Source organism: Nannospalax galili, unplaced genomic scaffold (genome assembly GCF_000622305.1).
Source record: "Nannospalax galili isolate Female #2095 unplaced genomic scaffold, S.galili_v1.0 scaffold684, whole genome shotgun sequence".
NCBI classification, from domain to species: Eukaryota; Metazoa; Chordata; class Mammalia; order Rodentia; family Spalacidae; genus Nannospalax; species Nannospalax galili.
In genome coordinates this window covers 255,779-275,372 of record NW_008351729.1, presented here as the reverse complement: position 1 = coordinate 275,372, position 19,594 = coordinate 255,779, and the positions used below count along the sequence as shown (strand labels likewise).

General features: G+C 48.8%; 1 protein-coding gene across 1 annotated transcript in view; it reads right to left on the bottom strand.

Moving 5' to 3' along the window:
• Positions 1–19,594, bottom strand: part of Ccdc6 (coiled-coil domain containing 6) — a 112,659-nt gene that overhangs the window by 92,612 nt on the left and 453 nt on the right. The gene's annotated exons all lie outside the window — the stretch shown is intronic.

Genomic DNA, 19,594 nt, shown 5'->3' with positions numbered 1-19,594 from the left:
TCCAAAAAGTACATGAGGACCTTTACCATAATTTCTTCTAACAATGGTTCCTGTAGGTCATGAGCTATTTAAAAACATAAAAAATTTCCTGGTAGGAAAAAAGTTAAATGAAAAGATAAAGGACAAGCCGGAAGGATTTTCTTTTTTTTCCAACAATTCTAGACCGAAGTAAATTGCTTAAAAAAAAAAGAGCGAAGAGCTCTTTCTGAGGTGGAGAGGTGACGGGAGTGAAGAGCGCATCTGGCTCTGCAGAGGATCAGAGTTTAGTTCCCAGCACCCACTTCAGGCAGCGCACCACCACCTAAAACTACAGGTCCAGGAAATCTTGATACTTCCAGCCTTCGAGGGTACTTGCACACACACAAAATTTAAAACTAAAAATAAATCTAGAAAAATGAGCGAGCAAAAGACCAAGGAAGACCAGCACGAGCTAGGAAGTTACAGACGGCAGACACGTGACAGGGCACGTGGCATATGGTAGAGCACTCGCCTAGCATGCATGAGGTCCTGGGTTCAATCCACAGTATTGTCAAGGTAAATAAGAAGGGAGAGGGGTGGGGGGAAGGTAAGGGAGGTGGGGGACCAATAACTCTTACAAAGATGAGAAGGGATGTTTATCCACCCCCGGGAGAAAAGGACAAAGACTGAACCAAGACACTGTCGTGTACCAGACTGGGCAAAGCGTAGCTTGACAAGCCCTTTGACAGCCCGTCCTGCTGATCAAGGTCAAGCTCAACCCCCACCAAGGGCATGCAGGCAACAGCTCTTCGAAGCACACATGGAAGGTATGGGAGCCACGCCTGTCAAGGGTTTACCCACTCACAGGAGGATGAACCTGCCACCCCCCTGCAGCAAGCATGTTCCAGCCTATCCTGGAGCTCCCTCCGCTGGTCCCTGCAGCAGTGCGTGCTCCATGTGCTGCTCTCAGGGGCGTCACTTTACTCCAGTCATCCCTCTCTGTGCCTCTGCCTCCTCATAGCAGTGAGGGGGGCCATGATTCTGGCATGAGCATTAAATGAACCATGTCCTGTGTAAGTGTGCTGGAAATGACCCCCCCATACACACACCATGCTAACTGTTACTGCAGCTCTGAACACAGACCAGAAACAGTACATGTCCAATAGCCAGAAACAGCTGTGCAGTGGACTACCATGCAATCATGAAAAAGGGGAATGGAGAGCAATTGATGTGTCAACATGAAGTATCCAAATATAATTAAATGGAAGGAAAAAGTACAGAACAAAGTACAGTATGGACCTTGTTGGTGTTAAAGGAAAGAATACTATGGGATGTCTTTCCTACTCAAAAAATCCAACTAAACCGTAAGAGGGCTGGAGGCCGGGTGCGTGGCTCAGGCAAGGTTCAATCCCCAACACCATTTTTAAGTAAATATTTTTACAGGGCAATATTATGTCAAGCCTCAAGGGAAAGTATACACAAATATAAGGACTAGCAGTTCTCAAAATGTATTGCTAGGTCAAAAGCAATTTTGGAGTTGGGCGTGGTGGCACACACCTTTAATCCCAGCACTCAGGAGGCAGAGGCAGGTGGATCTCTGTGAGTTCAAGGCCAGACTGGTCCACATCATGAGTTCCAGGCCAGCTGGAGCTACAAGAAGACAGTGTCTCAAAAAGACCCCCCCAAAAAAGAGCAATTTTGGGGGGTAGGGGGTGGAGCGATGTTCAGATTCCCAGGACCCAGGAAGATGGCAGGCAGGTACGGCTGCCACCTGTAAGTTCAGCGCTGGAAAAGCAGAGACAAGAAATCCCCAGGAGTCTCGCCAGCCAGAGGAACCCAATCTGGGAGCCCTGGGGTCAACTCAGAGCCCTGTCTCAAAGAATGAGGTAGAAAGGAAGTAAAGACTGGTACATCAACACAGACATGCGGCCATGTACCCAGACACACATGCTCCCACACAAGGCAAGCACACATATGCACACAAACCATACACAGCAGAACACTTTTAAAGAAGCTACTTGGAATCATCCCCTTGGTCAGCACCTTCCGAGGTGGTCAAGTACCAGACCCCTGGTGCAGCGTCCTCAGCAGGCTCACAGAGAAGGGGCACTGGCCTGGGGCACATCATCCGCCTTGAGCCTTCCCAGTCCTGATACTAGTGATGTCCCCTGGCAGGTCACTTTAACAGTACTTCCCCTGTGTGCTGACCCTGCCAGTCTGCAGACACCACCATGCTACACGTGTCAGCCAGAAACTAGGGACTGCTCTCTTTTCCACTTGATCCAGGGACTTCTGTCCACACACACTGCCCCTAGCTTCCTGTCTTGTTCTCTTTGACACCAAACACCATGCCAAACTTTCTGGAAGCTGCAGGTGCAGGTCCACCTTCCCAGATCACGTGCTCTCGGGACATTTGGCAGACGCTGCTTGGTCAGACACTTCCAGGGAGGACCATGTAAGATGCCTATTTCAGCAGACCTTACAGGGGAGCCCCAAAGCTAAGGTTCCTGCTCCATACACAAGGGGGCATTCTGGAAGGCACACTGCTGCTGTGAGCTCGGGGCTGTGATGCCACCTGGCATACCTTACTGAGGGCTATACCAGCATACCTTAGAAGCCTGGGGGAATGCAGTAACCAGGGCCATCAGGTAAAAGGTCTGAGAGCTTGCTGTTGTTAACAGCTCTAAGGGAAGGAGAGTCAAAGCGGGGCCAACAGCCTCAGCACACAGAGGTGAAGGGTTACAGGAAGGGAAACAAAACACGTGAGACCCAGGAAGGTCTGTGCTTACCTGCTTCCAGCACCAATTTCCTATGGGAAAGAGTACAGATTTATTTATTCCTTTTTTTGGTGTCATAAAGGTATGATGGTATCAGAGGGGGTACAAACTGGACGTTTGTCGGTGAAACGCAAGACTGACTATGTGTTAGTCCCTGGGGAAGCTAAGGAGGTCTAAAGTTCACTCTACCTTTGGGGTTACATGACAAAAACTTTACTACAAAATTCATTTAAACCACTAAAATGTCATAGCAGGGGAAAATAGGGACAGTTCTGACAGTGGGATCATGCACCGGCCCCAAAGGCGCTCGCCCTTTGAGCGACCAAAGGCATCTCCTCTGCCAGCGCATCAGTATCCTCCTCAGAGCTGAAGCCTTGAGGAATCACACAAGTCACTGGCAGTGTACTGTCCTCAGTGTCGCTGGGGCATCTCAGTCACTCAGTACTAGTTGAACTCGTGTGTGTCAGAAGCAGGTGGCCTGTAAGTCATCCATGTGCACAGCCTCCCACAGGCATTCCCTGTGGAAACATGCACACAGCTGGAAGGGACAATGTGGACACACGAGGAAGCTTCCCATCATGAGGTTCCCCGGGAGGAGAAAGGGTTAGACAGACCTCTAGCTCCAGGCCTGCCATCCCGGGCTGCAGAGGGTGCTCCCTCCGGCAAACCCTGGTGTCAGCTGCCCCGTCTTCATGCCCGCTGTTCCCTCTCCCTCGAATGCCCCTTACTGGTGTCTTTCTGGGAGAAAGAGCCTACAAGTCCCAATGCTCCATCATCTTCAATCATTCAATGTCTGTCTAGGCCAATCACATCAATCTATTTTAGTTCCAATGGATCCAAGTGGCCCAAGAGGGTTCCACTGCCTTCTACTGGGCTGTGAGTAGGGGTTGTAACCTCTGTAGGTAGTGGTTGTCAGTTCCCAAGGTCAGTCAACCTACAACTGGGCTCCCCCATTGGAGGCCCTGGCAAGAGACAGAGGGAAGTTCTCTCCCTCACTATGGCCAGGCTCCCTGTCTCAAGGCCCACTGTGGACACACGCTTCCTCTGGGTGACCGTGGCTCATCAGCACCAATACCAGCTGCCCCCTGCACTCTCCAGAGGAGGTGTGGAATGGTAGGACGCTCCCGTGAGTCCAGAGCTGCCTTGGCAGTGCTCACCTCCCAGTCACTCCTCCTGGAATGGCCAGTTCCCAGGGTCACATGCTTCCCTCTTCCCACTTCCCCTGTGAATCCTGAATGGTGAGCTGAGCTCACCATCCTTCTTTACCAGTGGTGGTCACTGTGTTTCTGCCTGTTTCTCTCAAAGTCTGGCAGCCTCTTCACCATGGTCATGAAGCTCCTGGGCTTTGGATGGGTTGGGGTACCCAGCTGTTACATACCCTACTCCCAAAAAGGGTATCTCAAGCTTACAGTTGACACTCCTTAGGTGTCCGAAAACTGTCCAGTTAAAGAAACAGTTTGGCATTTCATCATCCATAAAAGTCAAACAGGAAGGCACAAGACACAAGCGTGTTCAAGAAACAAGGATTGTCCTAAGGAAGATTTTTCTGAGAATTTACTACCTAAAAATGAGAGCAACTGCCCGACTAATGGGGTAAGCACTTGGCTTAATTTTCAAAATATGAAACAAAGCCTTCTGCTTTATACTCTGACTGCCTAGAAATCTCACACGCCCTTACAGTGACAAGTGGTCAGAAACACAGGGTGTGGCTAAGAACAGAGGCTCCATAGCCAGGCTGCCAAACCCTGGTCCCACCTCCACCAGCTGAACAATGCTGGCAAAATGTGCATTTCTGCACCTCCGTGCTCCGGATCTGCGAAGGCTGCAGTAGCACCGTCCCAGCTTCGGGGGGCCAACAAACTGGGGGACACACTGGCTGCATCAATCACTCTACAGCCTATGGCAGGAGTCTCAGACTCGAGGCCATCAGAGCCCCGAAATCCTCCCAAGTGTGCAGAGCTGCAAAGGCAGAAGCAGCAGGCAGATGTGATGTCTGCCCTTCCTGAGGCATTCTCTTGGAAAAAGGTCTAGACGCAAACTCCGAATGTGCAAACTTCAGTGCATGGAGAAAAGTCAGGTCCTAAGGAAACGTCCTCAAGATGTTCCCAAATGGTGAGAGGTTAAGAGGCCTACTGTCCCTGTGCTTGTCACAGGCTCAGGTGGGAAGGGAAAAGGAAGCCTGGGGTGGCATGTAGCAATGGAGAGATTCTTGATGACTCCTGCAAAGATGGAGGAAGAGGAGGCAGGTGGTGGACGGGCAGGAAAGGCGAAGTCTGAAGAGCCCAGTGGGGGAGCGTAGCATTACAGCCTCAAAGTCAGCAACAGGGTCCAGGTCCAGAAGAGACAGAAAGTAGGCATGGTGGTTCAAATGAGAGATGCCCCCCCGCCCCCCCAAGGCTCCAGTATTTGAACACTCTGTCCCCAGTTGGCGGTGCTGTTGGGGAGGTCATGGACTCTTTAGAAGGACTCTTCAGCCCTGTTAGAGGAAGTGGGTCACTGGGGGTGGACCTTGGAGGTTCACAGCCTCACCCCATTCCATTTCACTCCTTCTACCTGTATTTGAAGATGCAGATTCTTGGTTTCCGGTTCCTGTTGTTACCATCCACTCGCTGCCACGCCTCCCCAGCATTATCCCTCTGGAACCATAAGCCAAAATAAACTTCAGCAAGTTGCCGTGGCCATGGTATTTTATCACAGCAACAGAAAAGTAACTAATGAATTTGCAAGAAGCAAGCAAATTCATAATCACTGGAACTTGTCCTGAGGGCTTTCAGAACTGACATCATTTACCCACAAATCCAGGGAGCTGAGATATCATGACCCACGTAGGGTCACGGGCCACAGAGCTGCCCCTGAACCAGAAGAAAGCATGTAACTGAGAACAGGCAACACCTTCTGGGTTCAGGACTCCCGACAAGTACCAGATGCCTAGTTAAACCAAAGTCCAAAGACAGCAAACCATGTTTTGGTTTCTGCATGTTCCATGCAACATCTGAGGTCCATATATACTTAAAAGAAAACAGCTTTCCAGGTGGCTGCAAACTTACTCATATGAACTTACAGCAATGGTAACAGCATGCACAAGACCTACGCAAACTCAGATTAAAAACCCAGCATAAATCTGGCGAAAATGGCTAGGAGGCCCCAACCTTAGCCAAGGAACTATTCATAGCTAATCATTGCTGGGTGAGGGAGAGCTGGTCTTCTTTAAGGGAGTGACACTAGATGGGCTGAACAGACTCCAGTGAATGAACTCACAGTGAGGGACATGTGGGGACACAAACTTGACTCCATAGGCCTTAACATATGACAGAATGCATGAAATCCAGTGGGCAGGCTATGGGGGGGGCTCAAATAGGGGAGAAGGTCGAAATATGATTAAATGTATTATATGAAATGCATAAAAATTCAATTAAAAATACAAATTGAAAAATAAAAAAACAGGGTTCAGGGCTGGAGAGATGGTTCAGTGGTTAAAAGCACTGGCTGCTTTTGCAGAGGACCGAGGTTCAGTTCCCCGTGCCCACCAGGCGACTCACAACCTTCTGAAACTCCCAGGGATCCAATGCCCTCTTCTGACCCCTGAGGACACTGCATGCATGTGATATACATGCATACATATAGGCAAACACTCATATACATAAATCTTTTTTTAATTGGAGGGTTTTTTTAACATAAATAAGGCCATGCGGCCTATTTTATCTGCAACGCTGATTTTCAAGTCTCTTCCTATTATACCAGGCTGTCCCCTAAAGAACCATAGGGTAGAAAACCAGGAAAGGAGAGCTTCCTTCTAGAAATGACCTAGTAAAGTTGCTGCTGACAACACGCAATATCAGGAACTGTGGAAGCAGAGGACTTTGGGGCCTGGAGAAAAGACGCTGTACTCACAGGAAGCAGAGACTCCACTGTGGGCTGACAAGTGAATTTCATTTCGCTTTTCCTAGCACTCCAAAGGAATCAGTGACCTGGCACTACCAAGCTCAGAGCCAAGTAGAGCCAAGCAAGTGAGAGACTGCTGTCACTAGTGCTCATCTCCCTCACCTGACAAGTTCATCAGGAAGGTCTGGGAGTTCATCAAGTGGACTAGGAGGGGGAAGACAGAAACCAAAAGGCTCCAAAGCCCTTGCTATATAGCACCACATCCCTGGTGGATAGCCAAGAGCGAGCTAAGGGCACTCCTGGGTTGGTGATGGCTTACTCTGACTTCTTTATAGACAATGAAAGCTAATGCCTTGACTCAAACATCACCATCCCTGAGGCCTTCACACTGGGCCCCAAAATTCAAATGTGTATCCCAATGAAAAGCACACTCCTCAACCTTCCAAAGTCCCCAGGTGACCCATCCTTCTGCTATAAGATTTAGGTGAAAGAAAGAAAAAGGGGGCCTATGTGATATCACCTGTGAACAGCAACCCTCTGCCTACCACAGACCTGCACTGGGCTCGGGCACTGGCTCATGCGCAAGCTGTCTGTCCTTGTCCGAGTTGGCAGGGCCACCTCAAGCCCCATACCCTGCCTGCACCATTGCAAAAATTTGTGTTTGGGTTTGTCCTAGTTTGTTCATTATTACTGTGACAAAACACTCTGACCACTACCAACTTGGGGAGGAAAGGGTTTATTTAGCTTATATCTCCTGGGTTACAGTTCATTAGAGAGCCCAAGGTAGGAACTCAGGGCAGGAACCCAGAAGCAGGGGCGGGAGCACAGGCCATGGAGGAATTCTTCTTACTGACTTCCTCCCCTGGCCCCTGCTCAGCCTGCTTTCTTATGCAACACAGGCCCACCTGCCCAGGGTGGCACCACCCACAGTGGGCTGGGCCCTCCCACATCACTCATCAAGAAGATGCCCCTCAGACATGGCCACAGTCCAGTCCAATAGAGGCAATTCCCCAACTGAGGCTCCCTCAACCCAGGTGTGTCAAGTTGACACTAAAGCTATCCAGCACAGGGTTTCTGTTCTTCAAACCAGCAGAATAGAAGTCACACTGGGGAGGCACCCATCAAAGTCCACCTTTTGGCTGCCTACCCTCCCCAACAGGATCAAAGTTCACATAGCAGAAAAGCTGGCTGGGACTCTATCTTTCCATAGTGCTACAGTCAGAAAGTGGGGAAAGGTATGACTTTGTTTCCCAGAAAGAATACAAAGCTTTGCAAGCTGGGCGTGGGGAGGGGGCATCTTTCAGGAAGTGGGCTCGCTTCCTTGCTAATATTTTTGCACTGTCCCATAGGCAAATCAAGCCTGGCTCAGACTCTCACACTGGCCAAGTTCCCATCTGGTGCCAGAGAGGCATGCGCCTTAAGAAACTGGGCGGGGGTGCTCCCAACCCGAGGTCTCGACATTTTGGGGTGGCTCAGCCTCCTCAGCTTTCAAGAGATTATTTTCTGCTGTCACCTCGGAAGATTAGCCAGAGCAGGATTACTACAAAATGTACTCTGGCCAACCACAGCAGGTGTGATGGGCTGAGGACTTGGGTCTCTAATGTGACTTTCTACAAGAATAACTCTCATTGAGGGAAGAGAATGGGCCATGTAGACCCCGGGCCATCAGGCCATCGGTCCAACCAGGACACAGGCAGCAGAAACTCAACGAGAAAACTTGACAAAGGCACACGCAGTAAACTAGTCACAGCAAAGAGACCCAGTCCTATACCCAGCATGGATAGTGCTCAGCACTATTAAATAAACTAGGATGAATCAAAGAAGCCAGATGCACAAAATACTCTGTAATTACAACAATATGAAGTCTGGACATAAAACAAATCTACACAGAGAGAAGTCAGAAAGGGAGACTTCTGGGGGATCCCGATGGAACAGAGCACAGGAAGATGTCAGTGCTCCGTGCTGAGCACCTACACCCTGAGCAAAGCACTGGCTACACAAGTGGTTTTTGTTTTTTAAAAATCAACCTATAGGAAGTTTGTATACTTCACAATAACCATGTTACATCCCATTCCAAATTTTGCAAAGCATTAACATTCACACTGCCCCAAAAAACTGCCCACAAACTATATTGAATAGGTACTGCGTTAAGGCCGTAGGAAAACAAAACTGATATTCCAAAACCGCATGTCTTCATGAGCAGGTCACCAAGCGAGGTCTAGTCAGACCACTTGTGACCAAATCTCTGTCCCACTGTGTACTCCTATCTTTGAGGTGGCAAAGCCCACTGTATGTTGAGAACTGTACCCAGCACTTGTAAGGTGACAATACTCAGCCTGTGCCACCACAGAAAAAAAACAGGCCATCTTATTGTGACAAGATGCCCATCTTCCAGTAGAAAACTGACGTGTGCTGGGTTTCTAAAAGGTGGAGTGAGCCTGCGTTCACTCACCTGCCCTCTCCCTCCCCACCTGCGTCAGGAGCCAGGAGCAGAGTCCACCAGAATATACTCATCTCCTCCCCAGGTCCATTCCTCTCTACACACTTGGGTTCTGACCGAGTATGAGGAGAACACCCCCAGACACCACCCATTCTTCATCCCCGGGTACATTTTAGTTTCTCTTTCAGGTCTTGGATGAAAAGCCCCCTCTGCAAATTAAGCCCTCTAACTAAAGGTCTACTCCCAACTGAAGCCAGGCCCACCACCAACATCCCCCGAAATCTCTCTTTGTGTTATCTATGATCACATTTCCTGACACAGAGCAGGCACTTAATACATTTGTTTAAAAAAAAATCTTGGGGCTGGAGAGATGGCTCAGTGGTTAAGAACACTGGTTGTTCTTGCAGAAGACCTGGGTTCGAATCTCAGCACCCATATGGCAGCTAACAACTGTCCATAACTCCAGTTCCAGGGGATCCGACAGCCTCTTCTGTCCTCCTCGGGCATTGCGCTACATGGGTGCACTTCCGTACATGCAGGCAATACGTACACATAAAATAAAAATAAATATTTTAAAAATAAAAGTAATAAATCTGGCACCATGCTAATCGGGCTATTTTTAAGTAGAGGCTGTAACATAAGCACTGAGCTAGAATCCAATTCCAGCCTGGGATGGGAGCAGATGACATCCGGGTAGCTATGCTATGATAGGGGATGGCAAGGCACTGGGGTAAGTAGGGCACGGTCCAGGAGTGGTATAACCACAGCTGGATGCTGGAGGGCAGGAGTCAGGAAGGGCAGAGGAACATGCCCCAGATACCGCAGACATCCTCTCTACCGCGGCTGCTTTTCAGTCTGTGGCCCTGGCAACACTCCCCGACCCCAGCACCCTGGAGAATGGGCTGTGCCCGGGGCAGCCCTGACTACACCAGTGAACAAAGAGATCAGAGTGGAAACCAAGAGGAAATGCTGCCAACCAAAGACAACTGTCTCTAAATTCATGTGCCACCTACAAGTTGTTACCTTGCCCTCTAAGTCTGTTCAAATGCCAGCCCCATCCGCATAACACGGCACCCCAAATCATGAAAGCTCTGTGCACCTACGTGTGCAGATTCGCAGCAATGATATGAAAGACAATGACATGTACAAATTACAGAAAGGGTGAGATGGCTCAGGGGGTCAAAGTGCTTGCTGCCAAGGTTGATGACCTGAAGTCCACCCCCAAGACATACAGGGTAAAGGACAGAACCGACTGAGTTGTCAGCCACAGAACACATGCATGCATATGGTACACACACAATAAATAATATTTATTTACTAAGATTTTAAATGAGGGGCTGGAGAGATGGCTCAGCAGTTAAGAGCACTGACTGCTCTTGCAGAGGACCCGGGTTTGATTCCCAACACCCACATGGCTACGAACCATCCTTAACTCCAGTTTCAGGGAAATACAAAGCCCTGTTCTGTCCTCTGAGGGCACTGCACGACACGGGTGCACTCACATACATGCAGGCAATACACTCATATACATCAAACAAAAATAATATTTTTTTAAAAAGATATTAAATGAGAAGATGTGTGCAAACCTGTCCCAGAGTGAACACCACATACACATAAGCTGTTATCTCAGGGACACAGAAAGACTTGGAAAAGTCTGGAGAGAGGGCTCAGGAAGAGGACCAGAGTGGTTCCCAGTACCCACATGGTAACCTACAACCACCTGGAACTCCAGCTCCTCGGGATCCAGTGCCCTCTCCTGGCCTCCTGAGGCACTGTACACAAGTGGTGCACTTACATACATGTGGGCAAAATACTGATGTAAAATAAAAATCAATTTAAAAAGACTTGGAAGTGGGAAATGCAGGAATCTGCAAGCCTGCAGATCTTCACCTTTCAAGTGACGGTTTATTCAAAATGTTGTGAAGAAAACTAAACACTTATAACACATTTCACTTTTTAAAAAGTCATGTGGGCGACACTGAAGTTTCTTCTATCCTCAGGTGCTTATGTTCAGCACAAACTAGGGCATCAGGTGCTGAGCTCAGGGGTGGGGTATGTTTGTTTCAAGACAGAGGACGAAAGCAGGACAGAAACAGCAAACTTAAGTTGAAGCGAGAGATCAAAACACTTTAAAGTCTTGCTGGGTGTGGTAGTACATGCCTTTGATCCCAGCACCCAGGAGGCAGAGGCAGGCAGAACTCTGTAAGATGGAGGCCAGCCTGGTCAACATAGTTGTGTTCCAGGCCAACTGGGGCTACAGGGGGACCTTGTCTCAAAAAGACATCTGTCCTCTGCAGCTATTACGTGAAGCAAAAATCATGTTTTGGCTTAGCCAATGTTTGACTCTGGACACGTGTAGGCCCATCAAAGTAACATAACCCTCCTTCGACACAAAATGATTCTCAGGATTAAAGTTATCCTTTGATTTGATGTGTCGGGATAACTGAAGAGAAAAAGATCACGAACAAGAAAACTTCATAGACTGAGGCGCTATTTCTACGATGAACACCCATTACTTCACGCTCAATCCATCTTTCAGCCTTTCTAATTCAATCTTTGAAGGTCAATGCCACAAAAGATTCACGCCACTCCCTTAGGAGGGCAACACGTAGGGGCTGGAGCGATGGATGGCTCCAGGTTCAGAGAACTGGCTACTCTTGCAGAGGACCAGGGTTTGGTACCCAGCACCCATGTGGCAGCCAACAACTGTTTTTAATTCCAGTTCCAGCGGAATCCAACACTTTCTTCTGACCTCCGTGGGCATTGCACAACACAGGTGAACTTATATACATGCAAGCAATACACTCATACACATAAAATAAAAATAGTAAAATATTTTTTAAAAGAGAGCAACACGTGGAGTGTTTCATGCAGGCAAATGGATTCTAAGGGCTTCCTCTGGCTTGCCCCAGGCTTGCCCCAAATCCATTTCTTCCAATTCCTCTTCTTCCAAAGCCCCTTTTGAATTGACAGCCTCTGCCAACCTGAACGCCCCTACTCCACCCTCCCAATGGGCGTGGCCTCGTTTGATCCCCAGGGCCTGGAGACAGCCCAGTGGGTACTAGGCAAATCATGCTGGAAGCACACCTGACCCCTGAGGAGGCTGGATTGATCTGGAACAGATGTGTGGGAGATTAGCCCATCCATCAGCACCGCGTTTTTAACGAGCTGGAATTCAAACCTGCCCAGAAAAGCCTCTAATTAATTTTACCTGAAGATGTCTTTGGCTTTCTCAGAGTTTTGGATTAAAAACTTGGGTAGTTTGGTCCCTCCAACAAGTCTTTGAAAGGAAGGTGGGCCTCAGGGTTTAACAGGAATAGAAGGGAAAAAAACCACGTGGGTAGTTTCTGCTATGCTGACAGATACAAATTGTGAAACTTAAACATCAATGGCATTTCTTTTCAATCATCACCATATAAAAATGAAAATTAAAAACAAACACAAGCCTCTCTGCTACCCCACACAGATAAACTGAGCAAGTGCTCTCATCACCTCAGCCTGTCAAAATAAACTACAAGCTAATTAAACTGAAGGCCCATAGCACCTTGTTTTCCTTAAAGGAGGCCATGTAGAGAAACAAACTTTGTTTTGGAAGGCCAAAGGTAGAAGCACCAGATTCAGAGCCCCTGGTCTGCCCTGACTTCCTTTCTTGTTTGCACTGGTGTGCTGGGGATCAGGTCCTCAGGGCTGGAGAGAAAGTAGGGATTCCCTCTGCATCCAATTGCCTGCAGTCCCCAGCCAGGGCCAGAAGTCAGGTGTGGTCCTGGCTGGGTCCAGGAGGAGCCCCCACATTTCCTTAGGGTATTTCTATTATCTGGCACTCAGGCAGGCAGGTGTATAGGCACTGAAGGCTGACTCCTGTCTCTTTAAGGCTTGTATTTACTGCCTGCCATCTTGCGCCCTTCAGAGAAGGCCGAGGTATGAGGGGGTCATAGAAAATTTTCCACCATCAAACAAATGAGTCATGAATTTCAATAACTGAGCACACCCCGCATAGGGGAGGGTGATAGAGGGGCAAACACAGTCAGAGCACGTGACATACTTGATATAAATGTCTTTATACAAGGACTATACACTAATAAAATTTTTAAACAAAATAAAATGCACTTCATACTGGATCTAGCGGTACATGAACTCTGAATACCCACCAGTCACACTGAGGACCGTCTTGCCACTTTATACCTACTCTTACCCCTGAGAGAGACGGTGAAGTGGTGTTTGCAGTTCACGGAAATGGGGGTGGGGAAAGATGGCACACTGTGAATTTGCCAGCAATAAAAAATATGAAAATTTGACCTGCAAGTAACAGCACTCCAAGATCCTGATGACCTCAGATGTTTTCCAGAGGATTCGTTCCTGTCAGAAACACTGTCACCACCAGTCAAGCAGGAACAGGCTGGACCTGTAAGCTTTAACCCTGCAAGCTTTGACAATAACTCAATATACCTAAAAGCAACTGGCATTGTGACCACTGGGGGAAAAATATGACGGGGAGAGATGATTGTTGCTCTCCACTCAGCCTTCAGCATCTTGAACACAAGGATCAGCATTTCCAGGTGTAAACGCCATTATCTCTGCAAGCATCACCTCAGGGGAAGAAAACCACGCAGAAGGCACGGACAGACTGTACCAACTTCCCCACCTCCACTCTGTGAGTCGTGACTGAGGTGGGCAGCTCCAGGACTCAAGTCTCCTCATCCCCTTCTACCCATCCTCCATCACATGTCTCCTGCATCTATGCAGACACAGCCCCCCTGTTGCCCACAGGCAGTGGAGGATGTTTCTATATTAAAGAAGCTATGGGTACCACCTGGATGTCATCATCACAACCACAAAGAATGAACCAGTACTCAATGCGAACACCAGCACTAACAGACTGGCTCAGACTCAAACTGATGACATTCTGTCCCCTTGTGGATGAAATGTCACAGCAACATCCAGGTATGCGCTACAAGGTAGCCTACCTTACCCAGGGCTGGGGCTTAGTGGCTGCATCCCCATGGTATACAGTGTATCCACTCATCCCCCGCCCCCAATTCCATTTGGCCAACCATGATGATGGGTGGGGCTTGCTGTGATGGCAAAAAAGTGGCCCTATGAACATAAAGTGTGGTGATAGTACCATCAGCCCAGAAAAGCAACAACCACAGGTTGGCCAAGCCATCAAAACCCTCCATGTGCCTCCCAAATACCAGCTACTAAGTAACATGTATGAAGGAGGCAAAGTCTGTCCTCAAAGAAATTCCCACATTTCTTGAGCAAGATCAGAGTAAAGGGTAAGTGATACATGAGTTCTGTGACTGCCCAATGCATGACTAAGGACGCAGGGCACACTGGGTGGAGAGGCAGCAGAGTCTACTAGAACTCACATTGGAGAGGGTGGGGAGTAACGAAGAGCACTGAAGGTCTCCACAACAGGGGCTTTGGGGAGCCGATCATTCAGGGAATGCACACAGGCCAGCAGACAGAGAGCGGGGTGGTTGATAAACCAGCAGGGTCAGTCACACAGCCCTGGAACCAACAGAGAGTTGACCTGGATCCAGAGAGCCATGGAGAGCGGGAGAAAACGTTTAAGGAGCAATGACAGCTTTGGCGCTGGCTTGAGACCAGAGTGTCTACCTGAACACCAGCCATCGTGATCTGGATACTGTACATTCTCTAACTAGTCCACATAATGAGAGCATAGTACAAGGCTCTGATGGCCTCTGTAAGGTTTGGGGCATTGTGTTTGCTCTGGGTAAATTAAATCCAAAAAGACTATACGAACACACAGAAGGCTTTCACAAATTTAAAAAAAAAAAAAAAAAAAAAAACCTTAAAGCCGTGGTGGTGCACGGCTTTAAACCCAGCACTTGGGAGGCAGAGACAGGCGGATCTCTGAGTTCAAGGCCAGCCTGGTCTACATAGTGAGTCTCAAAAAGACAAAAAAAAAAAACCTTAAATGCAGAAGAAATACATGAAAATAACCTCTTTAAGACTTATGGGGCTGGAGAGACAGCCCTGCAGTTAAGAACACTGGCTGCCCTTCCAGAGGACCAGGGTTGGGATCCCCACACCCACCTGGGGCTAACTCCAGTTCCAGGGTATCTGACACCCTCTTCTGACCTCCATGGGCACTGCAAGACACCAGTGCACTTACACACATGCAGGCAATACACTCGTACACATAAATTTTTTTAAAAAGACTTATGTACAATTACTCCTCACTGTGAGCTTGTATTTTCCTCAAAGTTTTGTCAGAAGTTAGATATTTCCAGAAGAATCCAAGAAACATTTTCTATAGAGAGGAAAAAAGACACCCGCCTCTTTCCATGGGCAACACTGATTGGTCTACCAAAATGAAGTTTTACAAATGGAAAACTGCAGCTGAGACCGCCACAGCAAAAACTCCCAGATGTACACAGCTAACTACAGGATGTCTTGTATGGGGCTAAGAAAACCACTGCGCCGTTGATGCATACAGCAGCAAAGTTTTCCAAACACGCCCAAACAACATGGCTTTCTGCGACCACTTCTGTTTTTCTGAACTGCCCTGAACAAGGTAGGGTTCATTTTATAACCAGAAAAAAGACAAATACTACTGATTTATTAGAGGCCTTTATTTCAAAACTAACAACACTGAAGGTCTAAGTCTAGAAAGGTGCGCACACACCGCAACACCTGCAGCAGACTAGGAAGTTGATAATCCCCCAGTGACTGCCCATGAAGGAACCCTGTCACCTGTTCAAGGACCATCCACACCTGGACCACCCTCAGGCACTGAGTCAGACTATCCCCAACCACATTCTCAAAGGATTCGCCAGACTGATCTGGTCTAACACATAAACACTATTCAAAGGGGTGACTAAGCATTTGGTTTCTGTTTATTTCCCCGCTCCAAAAAAAGAAATTGTGATCTATAATCGGTAGCCTGCCTCCACAGCTGACTTAATGGGTAAAATTGGATAATCACTCAAAACACGCTATCCTCTGCTAAGGCCCAGATAAAAGGCGCTGAAGCGCACTCTGACCATCCCCAAGCAGCACGGACCTAGAGAAGAGGCTTGTTACAGCTGAGTCTCCCGAACAGATGACGTCTACCTTTGCTACACAGCCGCTAAGGACTCATGGACAAGCCCTTCCTGAAATTGGAAACAAGTTGGAAATGAGCTCTTCTACCCCGAGAGGAGAGACCACTGGGTAGAGCTTCCATTTACCTTAAACTCAGCTGGGGAAAAGGAGTCTAACCTTGGTGCTCACAGCACACCTGTGAGAAGATCAGAATCCAGAACACAGGATGCGGGGAGGATGCCAGGAGGATGTGGCGAGTGCGGATGACAGCACCAAGGATTTCTCACTCACTGCTGGTAGGAATGAAAAAAACATTCCAGCCACTTTGGAACCCAGCTTAGCAATTTCTTACAAAAGTAAACACATGTTTACAGCATAATCCAGCAGCCCTACTCCTGAGTATTTACACAAATGGGCTGAAATCATTTGTCTAGACAAATGCATGTTAATGTTTATGGTGGCTCTGTTCACAACTGCCAGAACTTGAAAGCAACTAAGATGTCCTTCCTAAGGGAGAAATGGTTACATCCAAGCAACAATCAACAAACAAAAATAAGCTCTGAAAGTCTGGGGAGATGGCTCAGAGGGCAGAGCACTTGCTGCGCAATCATGAGGACTAGAGTTCAGATCCCCAGAACCCACGTAAATGCCAGAGATGCCAGTGGGCCTGGCAGCCCTCAGGAGGAGACAGGATGCCTGAGCAAGCTGGCTGGCTAGATAGACTAGCCTTGTCTGCAGGCTCCTGTTCAAATGAGAGCTACCCAGGCACAGGAAGGCCACCTCTTAGCCTCCACATACACATGTGAACCTGCAAACACAGCAGGCATACATGCACATCACACACACCTACACATGCCAAAAAAAAAAAAAAAAAAAAAAAAAAAAAAAAAAAAAAAACCAAAGCACAGAGGATCCTTTCAGGCACAGAAGGCTGCCAGCGTCTCCACACCCAACTCTGACATTCTTCTGGGCAAGGGAAATCCAAGGGGAGAAAGAGTACAATAGTTCTAGGTGTAGTGGAGAGAAGACTGTAGGGAAGCAGAGCATTATTATTCTTCATGACACTACGATAGCAGGTAACATGTCCTTACACATGAGTCCAAACCCACAGAAGGCTACAAGCACAGAGCACCAACTAACAAACGCAGCACTGTGGGGTACGAGGCTGTGGTGGAGGAGGCTGTGCCTACACACAGTATAAGGAGTAGGTGGGGAAACCTGTACTTGATGCTCACTTTTATTGTGAACCTAAATCTGTTCTAAAAAAGTAAAGCCTATTTTTTTTAGTGGGTGTCTCTCTCTCCTTCAAGGGGATGGCTAAAAAGCAACACACCATCCTGAAAAGTGTCCAAGGAAAAAGACAGCCATCATCACTTTCAGCATTCATCAACCTGAGAGCTAATGTTATAATTAGAGGAACTAGTAAGAGCCAGGAAGGCAAGAAATAGGATACTAATCTTCCTGTCAAACTTACTCAAACTGTGAAAAATCTAGCAGAGGCCTCGTTGAACTACCTAGGCCTCGACACAGACTTCTGAGGGTTCTACCGGCCAGAGCAACACAGGAAGGAGTCAGGCTATCTGGATCAGCACAGCTTGACCTTGGTGTCAACTATACAAGTGCTGAGTGGACTCTGCACCCACAAGCCAACAGTTACATTAAATATGCCTTAGAAGTCAGGCCTTACGCAACGGTGGCCGGGGTCCCTCATTCCAAAGCTCCCTGGAATCACCTCTCTGCGTTTGAAACGGACCACCTTAGCAACACCCGCCAAGGACTAGGTAGGGGACCAGGCGAACCACAAGCACTTCCAGTAAACATTAGGGATTAAAGAATTGAGAAGTGTCCAGCACTTACAAACAAATGTCTAGAACAATTTGAAATCCTTACTCAATAGGTCCACAGAGCACTTACTCAAATGTTACCTATCAGCTGTAGTTGAGGGTAAGTGCTAGCTAGTAAGTAAAACTGTCACCACTTTACACCCCTCCTCCATTCAGAAGGCCTCTGGTCTGACATACCAGGAATGAACATGTTTGTCCCCACAAGGCCAGTGAGTTTACCAACAAGCAATAGACCTACTTAGAATATGGTCAGCGGGTCAAACAGACAACCCTTTCAGTCTCTCCACTTCATCCCTCCCTGCCAGACAAACAGCCTGAATTGCTCCCTGCACAAAAAAGCTAAAGGTGCCATGGCCTCTGCGTTTTGCTCCTTCCCATGGCTCACAGTCTGCAAGAGACCATTTACTAAGTCAGACTTTAAATAAACGGGCTCCACAACACCCCTCCTTCTCCAACCTCACTGGGCAGAGTCCTCTGTTAGCTAAGCAAGCTTGGAGCTTGGTTGCAAGTGGCCACCTCCATAAATCCCTTTCCTACCAACAGGGAGGGCCACTGGAGACCTTTGCAGCCTGGAGAGGCAACCATGTGGGTCCAGTCCCATTCCCCAGGACTGGATCTGCGCATGCAAAATGTCTTTCTACAGTCAACTGCTATTTAGGGTGCAGCCCACACTGCTGCCTTGGTGGAAGCCTGTTATCTATACAAATCAAGAAGCCAGACCCAGGAGACACACACACACACACACACACACACACACACACACACACACACATTTTTTCCTGGCACTGGGGGCAGCCTAGATTTGTCCCACTCCTTTTCCAGGATCTCATCCTTGACCCATCCCCAAATTTCCCCCTTTTCTCCATCTGCTGGTTTCGTTTAACCAGTATGGCAATTACCCCCTCGATGTCTGGACATTTTCTTCTGGCTGGGAAACTGTTTTGATCTGAATAGGGTGGTCTGTGGGGGATTCTGCATATTAATGACGTGGAGCTGGCGAGGGAGGGAGGGGAGAGCACCCAGCGTACTTTTTCTAGTTACGTTTCGCCTCATCACCGCTACAGGGGCCTTTCCCCCGGCTGCCTCTCCAGCAGCCCGCATCTTACCCTCTTCCAGGGAGCCCGGGGCCAGGTGAAAACCAACAGATGGCCAGTCGTCCAAAAAACAGACTCAGAGGCCAGACAACCCCCCCCGCCAGCACACCACCCTGGAAACGCACGTCCTCTGCAGCCGTCCCAGCGGCCACCCTCCATCCCGGCTCCAGCGCCCACCGCGCCCGAGCCAGCGCAGGATGCTACTCCCCTTCTACCGGTACCGCCCACCCTCCCGCCCCGAAAGGCCAGGACTTGCAACCGAGGGGTTAGCTCCGGTAACCCGCCCTTCCCCGTCGATCCCGGCCAGAAAACTCCACTTCCCGGATTCCCGGCCACTCTCCCTCCCCCTCCGCGGGCGATCCAGCAAAGCGCCGTCCTGATACCAACTGGGTGCCCAGCCCAGCGGCGCACCCCGCCTCCCCCACTCACTCTCCAAGCCACCCCCCCACCAGACCCCAGCTTCTCCCGCTCCGGGAGGTCCGGGGTTCCCCGATTCTGATACCTCCTGCCCACCCCGCCCCCCAGCCACACCGCCAGCCTCCAGCCCTG